This window comes from Astatotilapia calliptera, chromosome 2, assembly GCF_964374335.1.
Source record: "Astatotilapia calliptera chromosome 2, fAstCal68.1, whole genome shotgun sequence".
In the NCBI taxonomy this organism is placed as follows: Eukaryota; Metazoa; Chordata; class Actinopteri; order Cichliformes; family Cichlidae; genus Astatotilapia; species Astatotilapia calliptera.
In genome coordinates this window covers 9,890,524-9,910,995 of record NC_137423.1, presented here as the reverse complement: position 1 = coordinate 9,910,995, position 20,472 = coordinate 9,890,524, and the positions used below count along the sequence as shown (strand labels likewise).

General features: G+C 42.2%; 2 pseudogenes; both read left to right on the top strand.

The window, feature by feature from the left end:
- Positions 1-2,901: 2,901 nt before the first annotated feature.
- LOC113009562 (TBC1 domain family member 2A-like) lies at positions 2,902-6,788 on the top strand (annotated as a pseudogene).
- Positions 6,789-15,908: 9,120 nt separating this feature from the next.
- LOC145419324 (TBC1 domain family member 2A-like) lies at positions 15,909-19,794 on the top strand (annotated as a pseudogene).
- Positions 19,795-20,472: the final 678 nt, after the last annotated feature.

Here is a 20,472-nt window from a genome sequence, read left to right as displayed (position 1 = left end):
TAAATGGCAACATTCTGTTTACAATGTTACCATTTTACATTGTGTTAAATGGTAACATTCTGTTTACAATGTTACCATTTCACATTGTGTTAAATGGTAACATTCTGTTTACAATGTTACCATTTTACATTGTGTTAAATGGTAACATTCTGTTTACAATGTTACCATTTTACATTGTGTTAAATGGTAACATTCTGTTTACAATGTTACCATTTTACATTATGTTAAATGGTAACATTCTGTTTACAATGTTACCATTTTACATTATGTTAAATGGTAACATTCTGTTTACAATGTTAACATTTACATTATGTTAAATTGTAACATTATGTTTACGATGTTACCATTTTACATTATGTTAAATTGTCAGTAGGCCTGGTACCGGAACCGGTACTGGACCCCCTTTTACTTTCAGCCATCAGAAGAGGGTACACTGTGGTCATAACAATACTCAGACTGTAGCATTTAAAGGTCCCAAAGTGTACCAGGAAAATATCCCCCGCACGATTACACCAGCAGCCTGAATTGTGAATGTGAGGGAGGATGGATCCATGCTTTCATGTTGTTCACTCCAGGCTGATATAAAAATGATATAACTAATACTACTTCTACTAATAATGACAATAACAACATAATAATAATAATGTCAAAAATACCAGTAATAATAATAACAATAACAACATAAACAACAACATTACTACTAATAATAATAAAGATAAACAAATGTATTAAAAAATTAATAATGATAATAATAATAATAATAAAACTGATCATAACAGTAACAATATCAATCATAACAACAACAGTACTAACAACAATAATAACAATAACAATGAAGGTGTTGCTGCAGATCTGAGTCCCGACTCTGCTGCCTTTCTAGTGCGGCAAAGAAAGTAAGAAATAGAAAAAGAAAAACACAAATAAACTGAGTGTGAGGGTTTTTCTACAAGTTACACTGAATATTTGCACAGACATGCTGACTGTTTGCTGGGAGACGTCACCTGTCTTTTATAGAATAGCAGGTAAGCTGTTCTCTGCCGCTGCTCACACACAGACTCACACGTGGTCTGGCAGACCAACTCGTCATCGTACGTGAGCCGGCTGTCTGTGACGTCGTCTCTTCCGCTCATCTGGTGAACGCCGTCACAGACGTAATGTCCTGAGAGGAGAAGGCGCACTTATTAACGTCTCATAAACTTTCAAAGTTGACCTGCATTCAGCACATGTGTCTGAAAGCACCCACTCACCGCTGTAAGCTGCGGAGCCCAAACGACTGATCACGCTGACCAACAAATAGCGAGCAGTTTCCTGGGAGAGGGCAGCGGCACCACCCGTTAGCTTAGAAATGGGCTCCATCCATACTTGAAATGAACGGTGTGCCTTTTCCCTTACCTCTTCAGTAAAGGCTGTGTCCTGGCTGATCACCAGCTGCTGTGTCAGAACAATGGGGCTGTTCTTCTTCTCCACGGTGAACGATGGAGTGAACGTAAACCACTTCAGCTGGAGGATCAGCACACTGAAAGAGATGAGACAAAGAGGAGAGGCTCAAAGGAAGACGCAAGGAGGACATGACATGAACAAAACTGACACCGACTGAACTGTGGTGGTTTGAGGCCTTTGGGGACCGATTTGAGGTTACTCACTTTGGCAGGTTCAAGAACAACAGCTCCTCTTTGATCTTCTTAGCTCCGCACTGGCATTCGTAGTCCAACAGGCCGCCCTGCAGCAGGGAGCAGGAGGAACAGGTGCATTAGAGTTAAACTCTTTTACAGATGAATTCACATATTCGTGGGAGCAAGCCTGTTCACAGAATAGAGTCTAAACGAGCTCTTACTTTCAGACTCCAGCCCCGCCCTTCAGCAGCATCCTGCTGGCTGGCACAACCTTGCCATTGGCTGCTGCCAGGGACTCAACAGGTTAGAACAAAAATATAAATATTATATCTGAGTTCTTATGTGGACCCGCCTTCCAGGCAGAACCTCACCTTCCATGAATGTCCACAGGTTAGCGGCCCTCGCTCTGCTGGTCCTCCAAAGTAAGAAAAAATGAGGAAAAAATAAGGAGCAGACCAAGCAAAAGAGGGTATTTAAAGAGACAGTGCTCTTAAGGTGCATTTTTGGCGAGTTTTATTATCTAAATGTCATTGTGTCACTTTCTTATGAGGCTTCAGTGAACTGAAAAAGCTTCTGGGATGAGAGGCGAAACGTCTTCAAAAAAGTTAAAGAAGTCCGGTTGCTTTTTTCCCCCAAGCTCCTTAGAGTTCTCTGAAAATGGTCAGGTAGAAGGACTGGACTGAAAATGAGTAAAAAAGCAGCCAAAGCCCAAGGAAGTTGAAAGACTGGAAACTATTGCTGAGGTCATGTCAGTGTAAAAAGTTACCTACAAGTCTGGCACCTTGGAAGCAAAACATAAAGAAATAAGGTGTAAGGCCAAAGGTTTGGTCCTGCAGCCAACCGGACCATGAAATATAGAGCACAGGTGAACAAAGTGAGGCAGCAGTTTGCTGATTTCCACCTTGTGCCTTTCATGTTGATCAGCTTAGTAGTTTGCCAGCTTTCTAGCTGTTAAAGACTTTTGGCGAGAGGTTATTCATATTTGAACTCTAATTGAACCCCTCTTTTTTTACTGTTTTTTTGTTTGTTTGTTTTTGGGGGTTTTTGTTGTCTTAGATGGCCTGACTCAGCAGGTGGGGGCAGTTTCTGAGTTTACCTTCGTTCAAACAGTGCAGAAATGGTTTCGCTATGCTCCAGACCGGATGGGTGGTGCAGGACGCCCGATATCCAGCCCCATCATGGAGTAAACTAAAAACAGTAAATAATACATTTAACAAACAAGCAAGCTCTAAATTTAAGCGGAGAGACTGCAGACATAGCCGCACCATTCCAGGGATTTTTGGTTAGCATGAGGGGTCTAGCCAGGACCCTTACTGGATACTGGGTGGGAATCGAACGTGCGACTCCAAAGATGTGTAGTATTACCACTACACTATCCAGCTGCCGCTACACTATCCAACAAAAAAAGTTTTTAGAAAATTTGATAAAGTCTGATGCTTAATATTGTAGGGATATTAATCTCCCTATGATATTAATACGGATTAATAACACAGAGAAGTCATACTTCTGTTATGACAGAATTAATTGGGTAAATTATATTTACAATTGTAACATTGTAAACTTAATGTTACGATTTTACATTATGTTGCAATTTAACATAATGTGAAATTGTAACATTGTAAACATAATGTTACAATTTTACAATTGTAACATCCATCCATCCATCCATCTTCATCCGCTTTATCCGAGGTCGCGGGGGCAGCAGCCTAAGCAAAGAGGCCCAGACCTCCCTCTCCCCAGCCACCTCCTCCAGCTTATCCGGGGGAACACCGAGGCGTTCCCAGGCCAGCCGAGAGATATAATCTCTCCAGCGTGTCCTGGGTCTGCCCCGGGGCCTCCTCCCGGTGGGACATGCCTGGAACACCTCACCCAGGAGGCGCCCAGGGGGCATCCTTGTCAGATGCCCGAACCACCTCAGCTGGCTCCTTTCGATGTGGAGCAGCAGCTGCTCTACTCTGAGCCCCTCCCGGACGGCCGAACTTCTCACCCTATCTCTAAGGGAGAGGCCAGCCACCCTTCGGAGGAAGCTCATTTCTGCCGCTTGTATACGCGATCTCGTTCTTTCGGTCACTACCCACAGCTCATGGCCATAGGTGAGGGTAGGGATTGTAACATTGTAAACATAATACAATTTTACATTATGTTACTGTCAGAGTCGGACGGTGCCCCGACCGGTCGACCTGTGTGTGTGTGTGTTTTTTTGTTCTCCTCTCTCGCTCCGCTTTTTCTCCGCTGCGATTGTTACGCGGTCGCGTAGCAACGGGAGACCTCCGACCCGTAAGTGCTGCCGCTCTGAGCTGCCTACTAAGCCTGGACGCGATCGAGACGGAGAGACGGAAGGGGACACTTCACTGATTCTAGGGAGTTTTGTGGACACACGAGGGGAGACGGGGAGAGGAGCACTGAAGGGACTTGCACTGTGGATAACTGTGGATTGATTTTGGCTTCACTGTAAATAAAGACACTGTTCAACTTAAACGAGAGGTCCGCGTCTAGGTTCGCTAACTCACCACCCTTAACAGCTACAATTTAACATCATGTAAAATTGTAACATCATGTTACAATTTGTAAATTGTAACATTGTAAACATAATGTTACAATTTTATATGATGTTAAACTGTAACATAAAGTAAAATTGTAACATTATGTTTACGATGTTACAATTTTACATTATGTTAAATTGTTACATAATGTAAAATTGTAACATTATGTTTACAATGTTACAATTTGTAAATTGTAACATTGTAAACATAATGTTACAATTTTACTTTATGTTAAACTGTAACATAATGTAAAATTGTAACATTATGTTTACAATGTTACAATTTTACATTATGTTACATTGTAACATAATGCTTAACAGATAATGGTTATCCTCTTTTTATATCATACATCATTGTCTCTGTAGGAGGGTCTGGAGCACTCCCTGCTGAGCCGCTGGGTTCAGTACCTTGCAGGCAGGTCCGACGATGACTTCATCATCTCACCTGAGCTCAAAATTCTGGTGCGTGAAGGCGTCCCTCGGGAGTATCGGCAGAGAGTGTGGCGCTGTTTGGTCCGAGCCAGAACTTTGACAAGCCAAGAGTGCCACACGCAACGCTATCAGCAGGTACAGCTGTAGAGAGAGAGAGTGCTTTATCCGCACCTGAGCACAGGTGGCTCCTCCTTCTTCCTGTTGGGAATGCTGGCGAGCACTCAGTAATCCTGTTCTGTTTCCAGCTGTGTGAGAAGAGTCGGACAGCTCCTAATCCTGCCTCCAGGCAGGTCCAGCTGGACCTTCACCGAACCCTGACGACCAATCAGCACTTCTCCTCGCCGTCCAGCCCCGCCCTCCAGCCCCGCCCTCCAGCAGCTCCGCCGCATCCTTCTGGCCTTCTCCGGGCATAACCCTGCCATTGGCTACTGCCAGGTACTCAACAGGTCAGAACAAAAGTATAAATTTTATATCTGAGTTCTTATGTGGACCCGCCTTCCAGGCAGAACCTCACCTTCCATCAATGTCCACAGGTTAGCGGCCCTCGCTCTGCTGGTCCTCCAAAGTGACGAAGACGCCTTCTGGTGTCTGGTGGCAGTGGTGGAAGCCATCATGCCTCAGGACTACTACACCAAGAATCTGGTGGCCTCTCAGGTCAGCAGACACACTCACCTGCTTGCCTGCTGTGATCTGTTTTAGTGATCAGTGAGGCTGATCTCTGTGAGTCTTTGTGCTCAGGCGGACCAGCGCGTGCTGAAGGACTTCATGGCGGAGAAGCTTCCTCGCCTGGCATCTCACTTTGAGGATCACAACATTGACGTCTCTCTGGTCACCTTCAACTGGTTCCTGGTGGTTTTTGTGGAGAGTCTGCCCAGCGACATCCTGATGCCTCTGTGGGACGCCTTCCTGTATGAGGGTACCAAGGTACCATACACCCGAACACACCATGACAGAAATGCAGACAACACTTGAATGCACCACAGTAGTGTCCATGGAAACAAAAATGATTTTGTTTTCACCTTTAGATGTCTTTATTTACATTTTAGGAGTAATAAGACATTGTTTACTAAGCATGGGGAACTGTCATGTGACATGAAATAGGAGTGGGAAAGCAGATCATTCTAGTAACAACCTCACAGTCTACCACAAGCAGCGTAAATCCAGACGATGAGCGGGACAATGGCTTTGGGCTTGTTTCTGCAATGTGACAAATGCAGCGCAGCTTTTACATCGTTTGTCTCAGGAAATAAAATCACAGTTCAGACACAGAAATATATACCACACAGGGATAAATGCTGACAACAGCTTCAGCCACGTAGATCCAACCCAAAAGTTTAATTTAAACTTAAAGCTCAACTACCAAGTAAGTTAATATTATCTGGCAACTGAGGAACCAAGTGGCTTATTGGAAATCGATCAGAGCTGTAATGAGTAAAGGGCCCAACTGCACCACAACTGAAAGAGTAATTTTATGACTCACCTCCTCAAAGTTTCCAATTAATTGTGTGGCGTGAGTGTCCTGTTATGAAATGCGTGTCTGTGCTGCAGGTGATCTTCAGATACACTCTGGCTCTGTTCAAATACAAAGAGGACGACATCCTGAAGATTCACGACAGCGTGGAGATCTACCAGTACCTACGCTTCTTCACAAAGACCGTCTCCAATGCCAGGTACGCACTCGCCTCCACCCGCCTTAATCTACGAGCTGTTACACTCTCAGAAGTGTAGCGGATGTAGCTGTTGAATCTTTGAGCTTCAAACCCTTTTTACTGAAATTTTGTGAGAAGTTTAAATTTCCCTGATCACAGTAACAACGATTTAAAGATTTTTAAGTATCTGCAGCTCTCGGATACATGTGGTCCAGTCAGTCCAGTATTTCCTGCTCAAACTGCAGTACCTGAAGTATCAAGCAGCATAAAACAGAAACACTCAAGCTGATCAGTTTCCAGTTCCTCTGTGTTGGTGATCGAGTCCTTTCCACCTGCGTGTGTCCATGCAGGAAGCTGACCAGCATCGCCTTCAACGACATGAACCCATTCCCCAGCCGGCTGCTGAGGAACCGGCGAGTGCTCCACCTGGAGCGCCTGCAGGCAGAGCTGCGTGAGCTGGAGGAGCAGCACAAGGAGTTCATCACCGAGAGCGTCGTACGGAAAGACAAAGAGCTCGACGTCATGGTGAGCGAGGATGACGAGGACCTCTGATCACACGGGACGCTTCAGCTGCTCACTTCGAGACGACGATGAGTTTTCCATGAGTTCAAGAGAATTTTACTAAACCGGCTGTTAACTGGTTTCCTTCACACCAAACACAGGATTGTGTCAGGTTCACCATCTCTACTAACACTACAAGGAAACAGACGCATACAGATTTAACTGCATCACATCTCTGAAACAAGCTTGCAGTAAACAAATGTGTACTGTGTTCACGTGTGTAATAAGTCAGGCTGCAGAAATGTGCAGATGTATTTCAGTGAATTCATTTGGATTAATATGTGATAGCTTATTTATTTCATTGCATCTTTTGCTTTATACCTAAAAATGCGTGACATTTCTAAATGTAGTCACATCCCTATGAAACATGGTTGATTATCAGCTGTAGTCACAGCTGGTGATAAAGTAATTAAATGTCCAGCTATTCAAAAATAGGGCATTCTGCACAATGAGTACTTTTTGGTACTTGAAGTATATTTTGATGCTGATGCTTCAGGGCATTGTGCTGCATTGTCGAAGCTCTCTGGGCTTCCGGTTAGAACGACCTCACAGTGTTTTATTTTGATCTGGTGTAAAGTGCATTGTGCAGAAATGACAGCATGATAGTCACATGATAAAACTGACTTTTCTTTTCTTTTTTTTAATTTTACTGGGTGTGCATCTTGTTCAAATGTCTTTTTCAGCATTTGTACATAAATATTCTGTATATAAATATTTGATTTTCATTTATTTTACAGAGTCCTTTATTTTGTTTCACAAATATGACATTCATGTCAAATGACATCTGCAGACTTTATAATGACCAGCAGGGGGCAGTGTATTGCAGTCTATGAGAACATTTACTGAGACCTGTTTCATGCACTAGTTTCATGTCTCATTGAATCCAACATGATGTTGATTTTGTAAATTAAGGTCACATCTTCATCACATCTAATTTCAAAACACTGATCAATTTTTTTTAAAAATGAATTCCATACCAATTGCAGGAATAAAATAGGAATAAATAACAAACGAGAAATACATACAAAACAAGAGAAAGGCACACATGAGAGAACAGGTCACATGACAGCACAGCATTATCTACCCACAATTTGAACTAAATAACAGATAGCACAGGCAATGAAAACAAACGGAAATCAGAATAAATTTAAAAACTTTTATTGATGTTAACTTGAAGTGCTGAATTAGCCCTGTTGTCAGTTCAAATCACTTCAATCTATAGCGCACTTTAAGGTCTTTAGACCTTAAAAAGGAATACACTGCAAGGTAAGCTTGCAGCATCTTACTTTAAGGTCAACTGTGAAACTTTGTGGAAAGCCTGAGACAAGTTGATGAGTCAGTGAAGCGCACTTCCTTCTGATGACGGCTATACTGAGGTGAGTTTTTAAGCATATCCTGAACTTTATTCATTATTAGACTTCTGACACCTGGCAAATAAACTCTAATGCGATATGAGAACATAACAGCAAAAAGCCAGTAGCTGGTACATGAATGGATAAAAATTGGATCCCTCTTATATTACGTTGTTTTGAACCTAACCGCATCCACTGAATTAATGCAGTTTTCAGGACAGTAAAAACAGAGAACTCTGATATACACAATTTCTGATTGCTGATAGTGTTTCTTAATGCAAAATGGGCTTCCATTTAAAATGCAATTGCTTTATGTTCGATCTTTAGCGAAGAAGGGTCATTTTTGATTCTGTGGACAAGGGATGCAAATGGAATGTGAAGGCAACAGGTAGTAGGGTGAATTAGGGTTTCGTGTGGTCTTCAGTGCATGAATTTTATTGCCACTTTATTTCAACTTTTTATTAATGTACTCAAAAGAAAAACAAGAACCACAAAGGAGATTCTTGTGATTCTTGTTTGTGCTATCTGTTTGTGAAAGAAAGCACATTTTACCACATCATACTGTGTTTGCTGCCATTTATTTTACTCGTCCTGCCTGAGTGTCTGGGCTGCGTTTGTCTGTGCACCTTTGTTCTGGCCTTCTGCTGATGGGTTTCACATGCTGGGCTTTCCCTCTTGGTCCACACCCAGCAGCCTGCTGCTGACCACACACAGCCTACAAACTGATCCATCCATGCATCCATCCATGCATGCATGGCCTGGTTATTGTTGAGTTATCACCTCCAGCTCCTTGCTCATAACCAGGTAGATACTGGGCTGGGCCTGATCTCTGAGCTCAATAACAATGACAAAAATGCCAAACACTTTACTCTTCATGGTAAAAAATGTTTATAATACAGTAAAAACTGGATGTAGCCAAAATCAGTGTTTTATATACAGTGTAAGTGAACAACATTGCTACACTGCTGGTGTTTGATTGATAGAGGCTTTCTTTATAAGAACTATGATATCATTTCTTTTGCTGATTAACAGTTTTTATATAATTTTTATATCATATATAGCTTTCAAGAAGCCAAAGATCACTGGACGAAAAGACTACAGACCTGTGGCTCTGACATCTGGTCAGGAAGTCTTTTGAGCGCCTGGTTCTCTCCTATCTTAAGACCCTCACGGCCCCCCTCCTGGACCCCCTGCAGTTTGCATACAGAGCCAACAGGTCTGTAGACGATGCCATCAACATGGCCCTACACTTTGTCCTGCAGAATCTATGCTAGGATCCTGTTTGTGGACTTCAGCTCTACCTTCAACACCATCCTTTCAGACCTTCTTCAAGGATTGCTTTCCCAGATGAATGTGCCTGATCCCATCTGCCGGTGGATCACTGACTTCCTGACGGACAGGAAGCAACCAGTGAGGCTGGGGAAGAATGTCTTGGACTCCCGGACCATCAGCACGAGCTCCCCTCAGGGCTGTGTTCTTTCTTCTATGCCCTTCTCCCTGTACACCAACTGCCGCACCTCCAACCACCAGTCTGTCAAATTAATTAAGCTTGCAGATGACACCACCATTATTGGACTCCTCTCAGACGGGGATAAGTCTGCCTACAGGATGGAGGCTGAACATCTGGTGTCCTGATGCAGCCGCAACAACCAGGTGCTGAATAAGTGTTATTTTCATTTACCACTGGCCCAAGTACATTTTTATTGGCTTGTGAACAAAGCTGTAGTTTTTGTATTTTTAAATATTAACGCAATTTAATTGAGACATTATTTATATTATTTCACTTTCAATGTGAAAAATGCTGTAAAAACGTTGAAAATAATGGTCACCCCTGTTCGCTGCAATGTAAAATAGTACAACTGCTGTCAGCCTTCATTAAGTTGCATCATTTAAACATTTGCATATTTTTATTCAACTTCTGCAGGATGCTTTGATGAAAGACTCCCTTTTCCCAAGTAGAGGCTTTACTAGAGGTCACAGGAACAGCGCTGCTGTTTTGGATGCGGAAAAATGTTGTCTTTCACTCTACCTGAGCTCAGTGTTTCAGTAAGGGCTCCGCCTCATTGTAGCTGACGCTGAAATGTTTGTCTGGGTTGCCATGACAACACCAGAAGTGCATCTGAGATCGTGTCCAAATTCATGGGCTGCATCCTCCTGAGGACTCGGTGTTCTGACAAAACGTCTTACTTTGGCAAAACGTCCTACCGTAAGTAGTTCATGCGTTCTCGGCGGCTCTAGTGACCCTCGAACTCTCGGCTAGCTATCGAGGTGGTGGATAACATACGTCTCCCCCACAAGAGCACGAATCTACAACTTTTCTACTACTGGTTTTACAAGGCGTACACGGTAAAAACATTATGCTGTTATTTGTTAAGCACTTGTGCACCTTGTGAAAAGAAATAAGTGGCTTAGATGGATGTCATATGTGCTATTGATATTATTTTACTCGTTTCTAGTTTTCACGGTGCTCCATGATTGTGAGAGGAATAAAAAAGAATTGTGGACATCAGTACGAAGCATGGATTCTTTTGACCAGAGTAGATACACTGGTCCCTTGAATATACTAATCTTTTTGAGGTGGGTGACTGTTCCTGTGTATTTACAGAAACAATGGTTGTGATAACCTCAGCTGTTTCAGAGGGTGACTGTTCGTTGCTTTGCGCACTTTTAAATCTGTATACAATGGTTTGTTCCCTTTATGTGTTCTGAGGTTTAAACAAAGATGTACTAGATGTATTATACCGGTCCCTCGAATCTACAAATCTTTTAGATGTGGATGACTGTTCATTTTCATCTGTGTTTACAGAAACACTGGGTGTTGGAACCTCAGTAGTTTCTTTTTGGCTGACAGACTCTGGAGCTGTACAAGAGGAATAAAGAGCTGCAATGCTTTTGTGAACCTGACCTGGGAAGGGAGAGAAATATATTTTTGTTTTGTTTTTGTTTGTCTTCTTGTTTTTTTTTTATTCATATTTTGAATGGACAGAAACGTTAACAAATATACAACTGGAATAATCATACTGTCAGTTCTCTGTCCGTTTCTTAACAACAACCAACAAATAAGGACTAACAGTAACTAAGACAAACAGACAAACAAACAAACAAACAAACAAAAAAAAACAAAACAAAACAAAACAAAACAAAAAACCCAGGAGAAACAAAATGATATACCGCCTCCTGGGAAACATCAGCAAAAACAAAAGTAATGGGGGCAAAACACCCAGGTGCCTAAAAACAAAACATAACCTTGACCACTGATGACATTAAGACAATTTCTTCCCTCTACTGACTTTCAAAGTAAAAAAAAAAAAAAAAAAAAAAAAGACAACAACAAAAATACCAATGACACATGAACCCCCCCCCCCCCCCCCCAAAAGAACATTTATCATAATATCTAGGAGACATTGTCGATGTACACCAAAAAAGGACCCCAGACCTGCTCAAAAATGTCTTCTCTCCCCTTAATTCTGTACATAACCCGTTCATATGATGCCATCTTAGACATTTGTTCAGTCCATTCCATGAGAGAACAGGGGCTGGATGACTTCCAGTGCCTAAGTATTATCCTGCATCCAGTTATGAAAGCCAGACGCATCCACAATCTCTGTTTTTTTGAAAGGATAATTTGTCTTCTTGTTTTATTTGATTCCTTGTGGGATTTGGATCCAACAAGTAAAGTATGCATATTATGCACACACACAAACACACATGCAGCTATTACCATTTCTTGTATTCTTGAATAAAGACATTGATCTGACACATTTAAAATGCAGCCAATTGTTTTTATTGTTATATTATTAAGAAAAAAGAAAAGGTGGGGGTGGGGGGATGTAAAGAAGAGCTTAAAGGAAAGGGCTAGAGGAGAGAAAACCCCAACAATTAGCAGGGCATTTTTTACTTGGACAAATTGTTAATAAAGTTTCCATATCTGTAACAATGATGACAGTATAATTGTTTATAAACAATTATATTGACAATTATATGTGTCCAGTATGTTGGCTCATTTTCTTTTACTTTTTGCATTTGAAAATAAAAGTTGGGCTGATTTTGACACCATTACAAGAAGTGTTGTTAATGATTCTTTTTGAATTAAAATCAGGTTACCACAAATTGTTTTTGAATTTAATTTCATTTGAAATGTTTGTCAGTGGGTAAACAATTCGTAATGCAAAGTCAGAAACATCGAGTTATTCTTGTACTGCATGCTTGCAATAAATAAGTTGTCCTAACAGTCAGTCAAAGGAGCTTGGAAAGAAAAGCGTCTGGACTTCTTTGAGTTGAAGTGACTGATATATATATTTTTTGTCTGTTTGTTTTGTTGGTTTTTGTTTTTTGCCCTTTATCACCATTCCTCTTCCCTGCTGTTTTTCTTTCCCTCTTTCTTTCTCCCCTTTCTTTCCCCCAGTCATGTCTGTCCTATGTGTAGCAAGTGAAAATAAAATAAACAATAAAAACAAAGGTGAATCAAATAGACCAATACGGCAAGGCCGGGATGGTCCATTTGGTAAAGTAAATCCGTTAGTTATATTTAACATAATGTTAAATGGTAACATTCTGTTTACAATGTTACCATTTTACATTGTGTTAAATGGTAACATTCTGTTTACAATGTTACCATTTTACATTGTGTTAAATGGTAACATTCTGTTTACAATGTTACCATTTTACCTTGTGTTAAATGGTAACATTCTGTTTACAATGTTACCATTTCACATTGTGTTAAATGGTAACATTCTGTTTACAATGTTACCATTTTACATTGTGTTAAATGGTAACATTATGTTTACAATGTTACCATTTACATTATGTTAAATGGTAACATTCTGTTTACAATGTTACCATTTTACATTGTGTTAAATGGTAACATTATGTTTACAATGTTACCATTTTACATTGTGTTAAATGGTAACATTCTGTTTACAATGTTACCATTTTACATTGTGTTAAATGGTAACATTCTGTTTACAATGTTACCATTTTACATTGTGTTAAATGGTAACATTCTGTTTACAATGTTACCATTTCACATTGTGTTAAATGGTAACATTCTGTTTACAATGTTACCATTTTACATTGTGTTAAATGGTAACATTATGTTTACAATGTTACCATTTACATTATGTTAAATGGTAACATTCTGTTTACAATGTTACCATTTTACATTGTGTTAAATGGTAACATTATGTTTACGATGTTACCATTTTACATTATGTTAAATTGTCAGTAGGCCTGGTACCGGAACCGGTACTGGACCCCCTTTTACTTTCAGCCATCAGAAGAGGGTACACTGTGGTCATAACAATACTCAGACTGTAGCATTTAAAGGTCCCAAAGTGTACCAGGAAAATATCCCCCGCACGATTACACCAGCAGCCTGAATTGTGAATGTGAGGGAGGATGGATCCATGCTTTCATGTTGTTCACTCCAGGCTGATATAAAAATGATATAACTAATACTACTTCTACTAATAATGACAATAACAACAAAATAATAATAATAATAATGTCAAAAATACCAGTAATAATAATAACAATAACAACATAAACAACAACATTACTACTAATAATAATAAAGATAAACAAATGTATTAAAAAATTAATAATGATAATAATAATAATAAAACTGATCATAACAGTAACAATATCAATCATAACAACAACAGTACTAACAACAATAATAACAATAACAATGAAGGTGTTGCTGCAGATCTGAGTCCCGACTCTGCTGCCTTTCTAGTGCGGCAAAGAAAGTAAGAAATAGAAAAAGAAAAACACAAATAAACTGAGTGTGAGGGTTTTTCTACAAGTTACACTGAATATTTGCACAGACATGCTGACTGTTTGCTGGGAGACGTCACCTGTCTTTTATAGAATAGCAGGTAAGCTGTTCTCTGCCGCTGCTCACACACAGACTCACACGTGGTCTGGCAGACCAACTCGTCATCGTACGTGAGCCGGCTGTCTGTGACGTCGTCTCTTCCGCTCATCTGGTGAACGCCGTCACAGACGTAATGTCCTGAGAGGAGAAGGCGCACTTATTAACGTCTCATAAACTTTCAAAGTTGACCTGCATTCAGCACATGTGTCTGAAAGCACCCACTCACTGCTGTAAGCTGCGGAGCCCAAACGACTGATCACGCTGACCAACAAATAGCGAGCAGTTTCCTGGGAGAGGGCAGCGGCACCACCCGTTAGCTTAGAAATGGGCTCCATCCATACTTGAAATGAACGGTGTGCCTTTTCCCTTACCTCTTCAGTAAAGGCTGTGTCCTGGCTGATCACCAGCTGCTGTGTCAGAACAATGGGGCTGTTCTTCTTCTCCACGGTGAACGATGGAGTGAACGTAAACCACTTCAGCTGGAGGATCAGCACACTGAAAGAGATGAGACAAAGAGGAGAGGCTCAAAGGAAGATGCAAGGAGGACATGACATGAACAAAACTGACACCGACTGAACTGTGGTGGTTTGAGGCCTTTGGGGACCGATTTGAGGTTACTCACTTTGGCAGGTTCAAGAACAACAGCTCCTCTTTGATCTTCTTAGCTCCGCACTGGCATTCGTAGTCCAACAGGCCGCCCTGCAGCAGGGAGCAGGAGGAACAGGTGCATTAGAGTTAAACTCTTTTACAGATGAATTCACATATTCGTGGGAGCAAGCCTGTTCACAGAATAGAGTCTAAACGAGCTCTTACTTTCAGACTCCAGCCCCGCCCTTCAGCAGCATCCTGCTGGCTGGCACAACCTTGCCATTGGCTGCTGCCAGGGACTCAACAGGTTAGAACAAAAATATAAATATTATATCTGAGTTCTTATGTGGACCCGCCTTCCAGGCAGAACCTCACCTTCCATGAATGTCCACAGGTTAGCGGCCCTCGCTCTGCTGGTCCTCCAAAGTAAGAAAAAATGAGGAAAAAATAAGGAGCAGACCAAGCAAAAGAGGGTATTTAAAGAGACAGTGCTCTTAAGGTGCATTTTTGGCGAGTTTTATTATCTAAATGTCATTGTGTCACTTTCTTATGAGGCTTCAGTGAACTGAAAAAGCTTCTGGGATGAGAGGCGAAACGTCTTCAAAAAAGTTAAAGAAGTCCGGTTGCTTTTTTCCCCCAAGCTCCTTAGAGTTCTCTGAAAATGGTCAGGTAGAAGGACTGGACTGAAAATGAGTAAAAAAGCAGCCAAAGCCCAAGGAAGTTGAAAGACTGGAAACTATTGCTGAGGTCATGTCAGTGTAAAAAGTTACCTACAAGTCTGGCACCTTGGAAGCAAAACATAAAGAAATAAGGTGTAAGGCCAAATGTTTGGTCCTGCAGCCAACCGGACCATGAAATATAGAGCACAGGTGAACAAAGTGAGGCAGCAGTTTGCTGATTTCCACCTTGTGCCTTTCATGTTGATCAGCTTAGTAGTTTGCCAGCTTTCTAGCTGTTAAAGACTTTTGGCGAGAGGTTATTCATATTTGAACTCTAATTGAACCCCTCTTTTTTTTACTGTTTTTTTGTTTGTTTGTTTTTGGGTTTTTTTGTTGTCTTAGATGGCCTGACTCAGCAGGTGGGGGCAGTTTCTGAGTTTACCTTCGTTCAAACAGTGCAGAAATGGTTTCGCTATGCTCCAGACCGGATGGGTGGTGCAGGACGCCCGATATCCAGCCCCATCATGGAGTAAACTAAAAACAGTAAATAATACATTTAACAAACAAGCAAGCTCTAAATTTAAGCGGAGAGACTGCAGACATAGCCGCACCATTCCAGGGATTTTTGGTTAGCATGAGGGGTCTAGCCAGGACCCTTACTGGATACTGGGTGGGAATCGAACGTGCGACTCCAAAGATGTGTAGTATTACCACTACACTATCCAGCTGCGCTACACTATCCAACAAAAAAAGTTTTTAGAAAATTTGATAAAGTCTGATGCTTAATATTGTAGGGATATTAATCTCCCTATGATATTAATACGGATTAATAACACAGAGAAGTCATACTTCTGTTATGACAGAATTAATTGGGTAAATTATATTTACAATTGTAACATTGTAAACTTAATGTTACGATTTTACATTATGTTGCAATTTAACATAATGTGAAATTGTAACATTGTAAACATAATGTTACAATTTTACAATTGTAACATCCATCCATCCATCCATCTTCATCCGCTTTATCCGAGGTCGCGGGGGCAGCAGCCTAAGCAAAGAGGCCCAGACCTCCCTCTCCCCAGCCACCTCCTCCAGCTTATCCGGGGGAACACCGAGGCGTTCCCAGGCCAGCCGAGAGATATAATCTCTCCAGCGTGTCCTGGGTCTGCCCCGGGGCCTCCTCCCGGTGGGACATGCCTGGAACACCTCACCCAGGAGGCGCCCAGGGGGCATCCTTGTCAGATGCCCGAACCACCTCAGCTGGCTCCTTTCGATGTGGAGCAGCAGCTGCTCTACTCTGAGCCCCTCCCGGACGGCCGAACTTCTCACCCTATCTCTAAGGGAGAGGCCAGCCACCCTTCGGAGGAAGCTCATTTCTGCCGCTTGTATACGCGATCTCGTTCTTTCGGTCACTACCCACAGCTCGTGGCCATAGGTGAGGGTAGGGATTGTAACATTGTAAACATAATACAATTTTACATTATGTTACTGTCAGAGTCGGACGGTGCCCCGACCGGTCGACCTGTGTGTGTGTGTGTTTTTTTGTTCTCCTCTCTCGCTCCGCTTTTTCTCCGCTGCGATTGTTACGCGGTCGCGTAGCAACGGGAGACCTCCGACCCGTAAGTGCTGCCGCTCTGAGCTGCCTACTAAGCCTGGACGCGATCGAGACGGAGAGACGGAAGGGGACACTTCACTGATTCTAGGGAGTTTTGTGGACACACGAGGGGAGACGGGGAGAGGAGCACTGAAGGGACTTGCACTGTGGATAACTGTGGATTGATTTTGGCTTCACTGTAAATAAAGACACTGTTCAACTTAAACGAGAGGTCCGCGTCTAGGTTCGCTAACTCACCACCCTTAACAGCTACAATTTAACATCATGTAAAATTGTAACATCATGTTACAATTTGTAAATTGTAACATTGTAAACATAATGTTACAATTTTATATGATGTTAAACTGTAACATAAAGTAAAATTGTAACATTATGTTTACGATGTTACAATTTTACATTATGTTAAATTGTTACATAATGTAAAATTGTAACATTATGTTTACAATGTTACAATTTGTAAATTGTAACATTGTAAACATAATGTTACAATTTTACTTTATGTTAAACTGTAACATAATGTAAAATTGTAACATTATGTTTACAATGTTACAATTTTACATTATGTTACATTGTAACATAATGCTTAACAGATAATGGTTATCCTCTTTTTATATCATACATCATTGTCTCTGTAGGAGGGTCTGGAGCACTCCCTGCTGAGCCGCTGGGTTCAGTACCTTGCAGGCAGGTCCGACGATGACTTCATCATCTCACCTGAGCTCAAAATTCTGGTGCGTGAAGGCGTCCCTCGGGAGTATCGGCAGAGAGTGTGGCGCTGTTTGGTCCGAGCCAGAACTTTGACAAGCCAAGAGTGCCACACGCAACGCTATCAGCAGGTACAGCTGTAGAGAGAGAGAGTGCTTTATCCGCACCTGAGCACAGGTGGCTCCTCCTTCTTCCTGTTGGGAATGCTGGCGAGCACTCAGTAATCCTGTTCTGTTTCCAGCTGTGTGAGAAGAGTCGGACAGCTCCTAATCCTGCCTCCAGGCAGGTCCAGCTGGACCTTCACCGAACCCTGACGACCAATCAGCACTTCTCCTCGCCGTCCAGCCCCGCCCTCCAGCCCCGCCCTCCAGCAGCTCCGCCGCATCCTTCTGGCCTTCTCCGGGCATAACCCTGCCATTGGCTACTGCCAGGTACTCAACAGGTCAGAACAAAAGTATAAATTTTATATCTGAGTTCTTATGTGGACCCGCCTTCCAGGCAGAACCTCACCTTCCATCAATGTCCACAGGTTAGCGGCCCTCGCTCTGCTGGTCCTCCAAAGTGACGAAGACGCCTTCTGGTGTCTGGTGGCAGTGGTGGAAGCCATCATGCCTCAGGACTACTACACCAAGAATCTGGTGGCCTCTCAGGTCAGCAGACACACTCACCTGCTTGCCTGCTGTGATCTGTTTTAGTGATCAGTGAGGCTGATCTCTGTGAGTCTTTGTGCTCAGGCGGACCAGCGCGTGCTGAAGGACTTCATGGCGGAGAAGCTTCCTCGCCTGGCATCTCACTTTGAGGATCACAACATTGACGTCTCTCTGGTCACCTTCAACTGGTTCCTGGTGGTTTTTGTGGAGAGTCTGCCCAGCGACATCCTGATGCCTCTGTGGGACGCCTTCCTGTATGAGGGTACCAAGGTACCATACACCCGAACGCACCATGACAGAAATGCAGACAACACTTGAATGCACCACAGTAGTGTCCATGGAAACAAAAATGATTTTGTTTTCACCTTTAGATGTCTTTATTTACATTTTAGGAGTAATAAGACATTGTTTACTAAGCATGGGGAACTGTCATGTGACATGAAATAGGAGTGGGAAAGCAGATCATTCTAGTAACGACCTCACAGTCTACCACAAGCAGCGTAAATCCAGACGATGAGCGGGACAATGGCTTTGGGCTTGTTTCTGCAATGTGACAAATGCAGCACAGCTTTTACATCGTTTGTCTCAGGAAATAAAATCACAGTTCAGACACAGAAATATATACCACACAGGGATAAATGCTGACAACAGCTTCAGCCACGTAGATCCAACCCAAAAGTTTAATTTAAACTTAAAGCTCAACTACCAAGTAAGTTAATATTATCTGGCAACTGAGGAACCAAGTGGCTTATTGGAAATCGATCAGAGCTGTAATGAGTAAAGGGCCCAACTGCACCACAACTGAAAGAGTAATTTTATGACTCACCTCCTCAAAGTTTCCAATTAATTGTGTGGCGTGAGTGTCCTGTTATGAAATGCGTGTCTGTGCTGCAGGTGATCTTCAGATACACTCTGGCTCTGTTCAAATACAAAGAGGACGACATCCTGAAGATTCACGACAGCGTGGAGATCTACCAGTACCTACGCTTCTTCACAAAGACCGTCTCCAATGCCAGGTACGCACTCGCCTCCACCCGCCTTAATCTACGAGCTGTTACACTCTCAGAAGTGTAGCGGATGTAGCTGTTGAATCTTTGAGCTTCAAACCCTTTTTACTGAAATTTTGTGAGAAGTTTAAATTTCCCTGATCACAGTAACAACGATTTAAAGATTTTTAAGTATCTGCAGCTCTCGGATACATGTGGTCCAGTCAGTCCAGTATTTCCTGCTCAAACTGCAGTACCTGAAGTATCAAGCAGCATAAAACAGAAACACTCAAGCTGATCAGTTTCCAGTTCCTCTGTGTTGGTGATCGAGTCCTTTCCACCTGCGTGTGTCCATGCAGGAAGCTGACCAGCATCGCCTTCAACGACATGAACCCATTCCCCAGCCGGCTGCTGAGGAACCGGCGAGTGCTCCACCTGGAGCGCCTGCAGGCAGAGCTGCGTGAGCTGGAGGAGCAGCACAAGGAGTTCATCACCGAGAGCGTCGTACGGAAAGACAAAGAGCTCGACGTCATGGTGAGCGAGGATGACGAGGACCTCTGATCACACGGGACGCTTCAGCTGCTCACTTCGAGACGACGATGAGTTTTCCATGAGTTCAAGAGAATTTTACTAAACCGGCTGTTAACTGGTTTCCTTCACACCAAACACAGGATTGTGTCAGGTTCACCATCTCTACTAACACTACAAGGAAACAGACGCATACAGATTTAACTGCATCACATCTCTGAAACAAGCTTGCAGTAAACAAATGTGTACTGTGTTCACGTGTGTAATAAGTCAGGCTGCAGAAATGTGCAGATGTATTTCAGTGAATTCATTTGGATTAATATGTGATAGCTTATTTATTTCATTGCATCTTTTGCTTTATACCTAAAAATGCGTGACATTTCTAAATGTAGTCACATCCCTATGAAACATGGTTGATTATCAGCTGTAGTCACAGCTGGTGATAAAGTAATTAAATGTCCAGCTATTCAAAAATAGGGCATTCTGCACAATGAGTACTTTTTGGTACTTGAAGTATATTTTGATGCTGATGCTTCAGGGCATTGTGCTGCATTGTCGAAGCTCTCTGGGCTTCCGGTTAGAACGACCTCACAGTGTTTTATTTTGATCTGGTGTAAAGTGCATTGTGCAGAAATGACAGCATGATAGTCACATGATAAAACTGACTTTTCTTTTCTTTTTTTTTAAATTTTACTGGGTGTGCATCTTGTT